We start from the raw sequence: 9,013 nt of genomic DNA on the forward strand, positions 1-9,013 counted from the left end.
ACTGAGAGTGACAAACCTACATTCATTCATTCATTCATTCATTCATTCATTCATTCAGCAAACCTTTATTGAGCATTTATTCTGTGCCAGGTACTATGAACAAAACAGTCACTGCCATTATGGGGACGGGGGAGGGGGAGGGATGGCATTGGGAGTTATAACTGATGTAAATGATGAGTTGATGGGTGCTGACGAGTTGATGGGTACAGCACACCAACATGATACATGTATACATATGTAACAAACCTGCACGTTGTGCATATGTACCCTAGAACTTAAAGTATTTAAAAAAAAAACAATAGTCACTGCCATCCTTGGAGTACTCATGTGCTGGGAAAGATGTATCTTAAGCAAAAGATCGTACAAATAAATGTAAAATAAGTCCTACACCATGCTCTAGAGGGTTAGGAGTATATATAATGGAGTGATGTGACTTCTGTAATATATTCAACACAAGTAACCGTGATCTTATGATCCCAAAGCCTGAACTCTCAAAATCTATGTAACAATGAAAAATCAGCAAGTGCATGATCACCGCCAGGCCATTTCGCCCCATATTTAGGCAATTCTTGATTATTAAAAAAGTTCTTCTTTCTATGGAACCTGAGTTGGCACTCTACACAACATCATTGTTCTAACCACAAGAATCACACACAAAAAGTTGACATGACTTTTTTTTTCAAATGTAAAAAAAAAAAAAAAACCCTAGCAAAACTTCCTCCATACCAAGCCTGGATTTCAAACCTTCCATTCCATGGCATGCTTACAAGTTCCCACCCCATCTTTGTCACTTCCCTTTGGACTTGTTGTATAGCTCAAGGTTGACTAACAGATAGCTGGCACACCCCATTTCCCTATCTTCATACTCATGGAAAACACTGCATATTGATCCCTACACACTTTGCTAATATGCCCAGATGAAGTCTTGTAATCAATTTCAGCACAGCTCTCTAGCTCTGATCATTCAATTAGTGTTAACAAGAGGGTGAAATCTTTTTGCTATCCAAGCCTAGCCATGTCCCTCTAAAAGTGAAGTGTGCAGAACTAAATACTAGGCTCAAGCACTGGGTTCTAATACTGGATCTAGGCTAACCACCATTCTAGCCTCATTCTGAAGATTTTAAACTTTATTATCAATGCTTCCTTCCCTAGATGTTCCATTACCTGGCATGCTCTTGCAAATAATATATGGAGTGGAAATATATAGGCACATAAATTTATATCCTCCCTTCACTATTGACCACTTTCTATTTATTTAACACTTAAGACTCATTATAACCATTTATAAAATATAGTTAACAATACCTACTTTACAGAGTGGTTGTGAAGAACTTTGAGACAATGTAAGTAGATTTACCAGATCCTTGATACATTTTCTAGTGTATTTTTTTCTTTCCTGACCACTTAGGGCCCAGGACAGTCTTTTCCTACTTCTAGATCAACCAAAAGCCTCCACACAAAAAAAAATTGTAAATTACTCCAGAAAAACTAAAAACTAAAAACTAAAAAATAAATAAACTGTTTTTGGTTTTGGTAAGTCAACATTATAAAGATGTCAGTTTTCTCACTGCTGAAAGAAATCATAGATTACACAAACAAATGGAAAAACATTCCAACCTCATGGATTGGAAGAATTAATACTGTTAAAATGGCCACACAGCTCAAAGCCATCTGCAGATTCAGCACTTATTCCTATTGAACTACCAATGTCATTTTTCACAGAATTAGAAAAAAACTATTCTAAAATTCGCGTGGAACCAGAAAAGAGCCCAAATAGCCAAATCAACCTTAAGCAAAAAAGAACAAAGTCAGAGGCATTACATTACCTGACTTCAAATGTACATTACCTGACTATAAGGCTACAGTAACCAAAGCAGCATTGTACCGGTACAAAAACAGACACACAGAACAATGAAACAGAATAGAGAACCCAGAAATAAAGCTGCACACCTACACCATCTGACCTTCAACAAAATCAACAAAAGTAAGCAACGCAGAAAGGACTTCCTCTTCAATAAATGGTCCTGGTACAGCTAGCTAGCCATATGCAGAAGAATGAAACCAGACCACTACCTTTCACCATTTACAAAAATTAAAATGAATTAAAGATTTAAATGTAAGACCTCAAACTCTAAAAATCCTAGAAGAAAACCTAGAAAACACCATTCTGGACATCAGCATTGGGAACGAATTTATGACTAAGTCCTCAAAAGCAATTGTAACAAAAACAAAAATTGAAAAGTGGGACCTAATTAAACTAAAGAACTTCTGCACAGCAAAACAAACTACCAATGGCATAAACAGATAACCTACAGAATGGGAGAAAATATTCACAAACTACGCATCCAACAAATGTCTAATATCCAGAGTCTATAAGGAACCTAAAAAACTCAATAAGAAAACAAAAAACAAAAAACAAAACCTCAATAAAAAGGGGGCAAAAGACATGGACACATCTACAAAGAAGACATATAAGTGGACAAAACATATATGGGAAAATGCTCCATATCAGTAATCATCAGAGATATGCAAATCAAAACCACAATGAGATATCATGTCATAGCAGTCAAAATGGCTATCATTAACAAGTCAAAAAACAGCAAATGCTGGCAGGACTGTGGAGAAAACGGAATGCTTACACACTGTTGATGAGAATGTAAATTAGTTCAGCCTCTGTGGAAAGTGGTTTTGAGAATTTTCTTTTTTTAATATGGAATCTCACTCTTTTGCCCAGGGTGGAGGGCAGTAGCATGGTCTTGGCTCACTGCAACTTCTGCCTCCCGGGTTCAATCGATTCTCCTGCCTCAGCCTCCTGAGTAGCTGGGATTACAGGCGTGTGCCACCACACCCAGCTAATTTTTGTATTTTTGTAGAGATGGGGTTTTGCCATGTTGGCCAGGCTGGTCTGGTCTGGAACTCCTGACCTCAAGTGATCCACCTACCTCAGTCTCCCAAGGCACTGGGATTACAGGCGTTAGCCACTGTGCCCAGCTGAGATTTTTCAGAAAACCTAAAACAGAGCCACCAATCAACTCAGCAATGCCATTACTAGGTATATGTCCAAAAGAAAATAAGTTGTTCTACCAAAAAGATACATGCACTTGTGTGTTCATCGCAGCACTAGTCACAATAGCAAAGACATGGAATCAACCTAGGTGTCCCATCCAGACTGAATTACATAAAGAAAATACAGTACATGTATATACCATAGAATACTATACAGTCATAAAAGGAATGAAATCACGTCCTTTGCAGCAATGTGGATGCAGCTGGAGGCCATCATTCCAAGAGAATTAATGCAGGAACAGAAAACAAAATACTGTGTTCTCATTTATAAGCTCAAATCACTGGGGTAAAGATGGACATTCTTAAACAAATGGTCCTGGGTAGCCATTTGGAGGAAGACAAAATTAGATCCATCTCTCACATCATCCATATTAATAAACTTCAAATAAATTAGGGATCTAAATATTTAAAAATAAAACTGTAAAAGTACTAGAAGAAACTATGGGTAAACTCATTTTTAATCTCAGTGTCGGGATAAGTTTTCTAAGGATGACTCAAAATCCCAAGGCAATAAAAAGTAAAAAAAAAATCACAGGCAATAAAAAACAAAATTAATAAATTTTACTACTTGAAAATAAAAAATACTTTACATAACAAAAGCACCACAAAGAAAGTCAAAAAGCAACTGACAAAACTGAGAGAAAAGATTTACAATATATACCACAAAGAGCTAATAGTTTTAACATATGAAAAACTCTTAATAACCGAGATACAAAAGACTGAAAACTCATTAAAAAAAAATAGGAGGACAGGCGTGGTGGGTCATACCTGTAATCCCAGCTCTTTGGGAGGCCAAGGAAGGAGGATCACTTGAGCTCAGGAATTCAAGACCAGCCTAGGAAAAATAATGAGAACCCCATCACTACCAAAATAGTAATAATAATAACACAACACGGTGGTATGTCCCTGTAGTTCCAGCCACTGGGGAAGCTGAGGCAAAAGGATCACTTGAGCCCAGGAGTTGGAGGCTACCATGAGCCATGATCACACCAGTACATTCCAGCATGGGCAATAGAGAAACTCTGCCTCAAAAAATAATAATAAATAAAATAAAAAATTAAACTACATTGAAAAAATTTTAAATGGGAAAAGACATGAATGGGCAATTCACAAAAACTGGACATTAAAAATGGCCTTCATATATATGGGAAAATGCTGAAATTCATTCACAATTTGAGAAATACAAATTAAAACACACTAAGTATCATTTCTCACCAGACTGGCTAAAGTTTAAAAATTTGACAACACATTCTGTTGGTGATGCTATGAGGAAAAAGTTATTTTTATGGGTTTTAGGTACCAATTATGTAAATAGTACAACTCTTCCGGAAATAAATTTGGCAATGTCTAACAAAACTACATACATTTTAACCTTTCAACCCAGCAATCCCACTTCTAGGAATCTACTCCGAAGATACACTTTCAACAACACATTAATACATATATACAAGGGTATTCATTGCAGCTTTGTTTGTAGCTGTACAATACTGGAAGCAATCCAAATGCCCATACATAGTAAAGTGGTTGAATAAACTATGATACATCCATACCATGAAATCCTATGCAGTGGTAAAAAAGAATGAAGAAGGTCTCTGTGAACAGGCATGGCATGATTTCCAGGACATACTGTTAAGTGAAAAAAGCAAGGCCCAAAAGAGTATCTCTAGGGCATAAGAAGACAGAAAATACAAAGGTGTCTGCTCTTTTGTGCAAAAGATTTAAAAGAAGGATAAATAGAAGCTAATTAGTGTGGTTACCTAAGGAAGCAAGTGGAAAAAGAGGAGAAAAGAGGTGAATGGAAACAGAGTTTTAGGAATGAGGAGGGAGTCACACTTCTCCAAGTACGTATTTTTGTATAGCTCCGACTCTTAGAACCACAGTTTCACAAACCCTTCACATATCCTCAAAATAAACAAAAACTTAAAATCAACCAGGATGCAAGGAAAGGAGAACCCAGAACCAAGTAGAAATACTAACAAATGAATCTAATCATACTAAAAATGAATAACATAACCACACTGAAATGGATGGGTAAGAAAAAGAACTAACCTAAGTAAGTACAGGAGATAGTGTCTTGATAGGCCACTGTGTGGTTAAAAACCATTAATTTTGCCTAACTGATCAGACACCAACTTAAACAACTGATCAAGATAAACATCAGCAGCAATGAGACATATCAAGATCATTACTCCTGGATAATGACACCTTGAGAAAGATACAGGAGTATTTTTGTAGTGCTCTTGCCAAAAAACACACAGCCTCAATCTAATCATGAGAAAACATTCCAAATTGAATGACATTCTACAAATTAACTGACTGGTACTTATTAAAAGTGTGAACATCACAGAAAAAAAAAAAAGGCAAGACTGAGGAACTGTTATAGACTGAAAGAAACTAAGGAGAAATAACAAATAAATTCAATCTGGGATCACTGTTAGCATACTAGCACAGAAAACAGGCATTAATGGAAACATTGATGAAATTCAAATAAGGTCTGCTGTTTAGTTGCCAGTATTGTACTAATGTTAATATCCTGTTCCTGATCATTTTATTATGCTTATGTAAGATGTTAATTTTAAGGAACATGGGGTAAAGAATATAAGGAATTCTGTACTACTTTTACTATTTCACAAGTCTAAAATTGGTTTAAAATTTTAAAAGTATTTTTTTAAAAAGACTTCAGTGGGAAGTAGAGAGGGTCATTGGGTCTTACAATGTTGCAAACTCCCAGCAGAGCAGGCATCCCAGTCCTTGAAAGTCTGTGGCCTTTTGTGCCTATGTTCATATGACAGCCCTAGAGCTCAGTAATTATTTCAACCTCACTACTAGAGCTGAGGTAATGCTCTTCAACCCTGTGGACTGTGGCCCAAACATGGGGATTGGTTAATAACTTATGGTATATTCATACACTGAAATGCCAAAGGCCAATTAAAAATAATGTTGTATACTATTTAATAATTCCATATCATGTTTTCCAGAAATTAAATAGGTTAATATAGATAGAGAGACAGATTGAGGGAGAGAAAATTTGGAAAAATATTCTCCAAAATGTTAATAGTAGTTACCACTGATTGGTGATCATGTATCCTTTGCTAAATAAATAAATAAATAAATAAGTTATTTTAAAATTAAGCAAGGAGACTTCTGGTTTTAAAATGGTGGAATAAAAACATTTGTCTCCTTTCTCTTCTCCAAAGTCACACAGCAACAAGCAGAAGAAGGAAAACAGAATGCAAGTTCCATCCTTGAGAAAACTAGGAAATGACTGTTCATCTGAACCATGCTCTGTGAGGAAGGGGTTGACTAATGTAGAGTCTACTGAGAAGAGCCCAGTGGGAAGAGCCCATTAAATTGGCCCATGGGGAAGACAAAGCCAGGACCCACCACAAAATGCAAAGCCCAGACAACCCTGCAGAGCATGTGCTCTCCTAAGAAGTGGGACAGCAACCACCAATTCCTTGTCTAAACAACGGTGTTGGAACACGCAGGCTTAGAGGGGAAACTTCTTTGGTGCTTGTTTGGCACCTTAGAGAAGTAGGGAAGCTGGGGCTGAAAGCAGAACCACAAAGACATGACATTTCAACAGGAAGCAAGTTATTGGTGAGATGAGGCAGGATAGAGGAAGATCCTGAACTCCAAGCTGGCAGTTTTGGTAAGCAGTGAAAAAATAAAGGCAAAGCGATTCTCTTGCACACCCACATACTCACACTCACACAACTCTGTGTTATAAAAAGCTTTATTACCATATCAGTTAAGATGAAGTTCAACTACGTAACAAAAAAAAAAAAATCCAAAAAACTTTAACATGATTATTTTTTTCTCACTTAAAAGAATTTCAAATGTTCTAAAACTGATTGTGGTGATGGTTGCACAACTCTGTGAACAAACTAAAAACCATTGGATTGTACACTTTCAAAGGGTGAACTGTATATATAAGTTATATCTCAAAAAAGCTATGTTTTGTTTAAAAATTTCCAGGAATAAGACTTGTATAGTGGCTTCATGGTGCCATCAGGAAGCCAGGCTCCTAACTTTCTGCTCTGCTACCCTCTGTACATGGCTTCCATCTTCAAGCACCCCTCGTGGTTTTAGATGGCTTCTGGAGCTCTGGTCATTAAATCCATATCCTAGGCTGCAGAGATGAGGAAGAAGGCTCTATTCTCCTCTCACATTTAAGGTGCTTACCCAAAAGCCAACTCAACACTTTTGCTTTATATATTCTTGGACAAAGATTAGTCACATGGCTATAATCCCCTGCAAGGAAAGTTGAGAATTTTAGGGCTATAACTGAGCACAGTGACAATGAATAGAACCTGATTTCTATTGTATTAGAAGAAAGGAGAAATGAGTGTTGAAGGATGCAATTAGTAGTTTATGCCACAATCATGAACCATAGAAAATTCTTTATAGCTCAGAACATAACCCTGTCCTATCTCCTGCAAATAGTCAGAAAGAACGTATCTCATTGAAAGATAAGTAGTAATTAAAAAGAAACCAGTATACAAACTATGTAAAGATATTGCAAGAAAAAAAGGAGGAAGGAAACAGAAAAAACAAATGGCAGATGAAAAAGCAACATCTATTTAAAAAAAAAAAAATGTTGTCACCAGTCAGACAAAATTGTGATCAAGCATATTGTCATATATTTTAAGAATGTTTAACAATCTTAAAGCAGAGTTACGAGAGCCAGGGAAAAGATGAATAGGCATTACTGAAAATACTATAAGATATACAGAATACGGGGCTAAAAAAGTAAGCGATAGGAATATATATGAAAAAAGATAGAACTAAACAAGCCCATCAAAGTTAAACGAAAATGTGGATAACTGGCATCCTTGGATTATAGGTGTTCAAAACAACATTCAAAAATAACAAAAAAGAATCAAATATACAGTGTGATAACAAAAACTGATTAACAATAAGTGACACTAAGACACAGCCTAAAAGTTATGAGATTTCAGAGATAAAGGAAAAAACCCTTTAATCATGCAAAAAGATCAACTCATTAATGTAGGTAATGGAAGTGTAGGTGGGAAACATGTTGACCTCTGATATCTCTACAGCTTTACTTACCTTTAGAAGATAGAGGCGCAATGCCTACAAATGTCTTGCAGTCCAGAGAGTTTAACTAGCTAACCAGTCAGAAAACTTTTAAAGTAAAGGACCGGATGGTAAATATTTTCAGCTTTGTGGCTCGTACAATCTCCGTCACAGCTACTCAATTCTGCTGTTGTGCCTAAAAGCAGCTGTGGACAACATATAAATCAATGGGCGTGGTTGTGTTCTAATAAAACTTTATAAAAACAGGCAGCTTACTGCACGTGGCCCTTGGGCCGTAATCTGCTGACCCCTGAGCTAAACTATCACTCAAATATAAAGGCAAAACAAAAATATTTTTGAAGTTTGACATCTTCAGGCATGTAATCCACATAATCTAAAGTGTTGAAAGACAAACTTTAATGGACAAAAGATAAATGAAGAAACTGAAGCAAGAATACTGGCAAGAAATAAAAAGCTAAAATATGCTCTACTACCTGGAGAACAGAAAAAGAGGCATACCTTCCGGCTCCTTTGGCAGCAAGTGCCTTAGAAGCCCCATGACGTGAAAGGATAATTCAAGAAACCAAGACATCTGTTGGAAGCCATAAAAATTATGATCAGTTCTAAATAAAGAAGGTGATGTCACATTTGCAGAGCCCTTTTAAAAACATCTAGAGATTCACAGGGATATTTAGATTGTTAACCCACAGTGACAGCTAAGTAAGAGGGGCCTCAATTTTCTCAGATGTGAAACACCAGGGTTGAATTAAATCAGAGAATCCTCAGCCCTGACTGCTCATGAGAATCACCTGAGGCATTTTTGTTTAAATGTCTACACCTGGGTTCCATCCCAGACCACTTAAATTAGAATTTCTGGAGATAGGAAAGACAGTAGTTTTTTTTAAAG

The 9,013-nt window shown here is 36.5% G+C and overlaps 1 long non-coding RNA gene across 1 annotated transcript in view; it reads right to left on the reverse strand.

Moving 5' to 3' along the window:
- LOC140712043 (uncharacterized) overlaps positions 1-3,901 on the reverse strand; it is an 89,917-nt gene extending 86,016 nt beyond the window's left edge. Inside the window, exon 1 of the long non-coding RNA XR_012093488.1 lies at positions 3,835-3,901. This is a non-coding gene — a long non-coding RNA (uncharacterized lncRNA). The remainder of the gene's footprint in view (positions 1-3,834) is intronic.
- Between the last annotated feature and the right edge of the window lie 5,112 nt (positions 3,902-9,013).

The sequence above is a fragment of the Chlorocebus sabaeus genome, chromosome 1, assembly GCF_047675955.1.
Source record: "Chlorocebus sabaeus isolate Y175 chromosome 1, mChlSab1.0.hap1, whole genome shotgun sequence".
Lineage (NCBI taxonomy): Eukaryota > Metazoa > Chordata > Mammalia > Primates > Cercopithecidae > Chlorocebus > Chlorocebus sabaeus.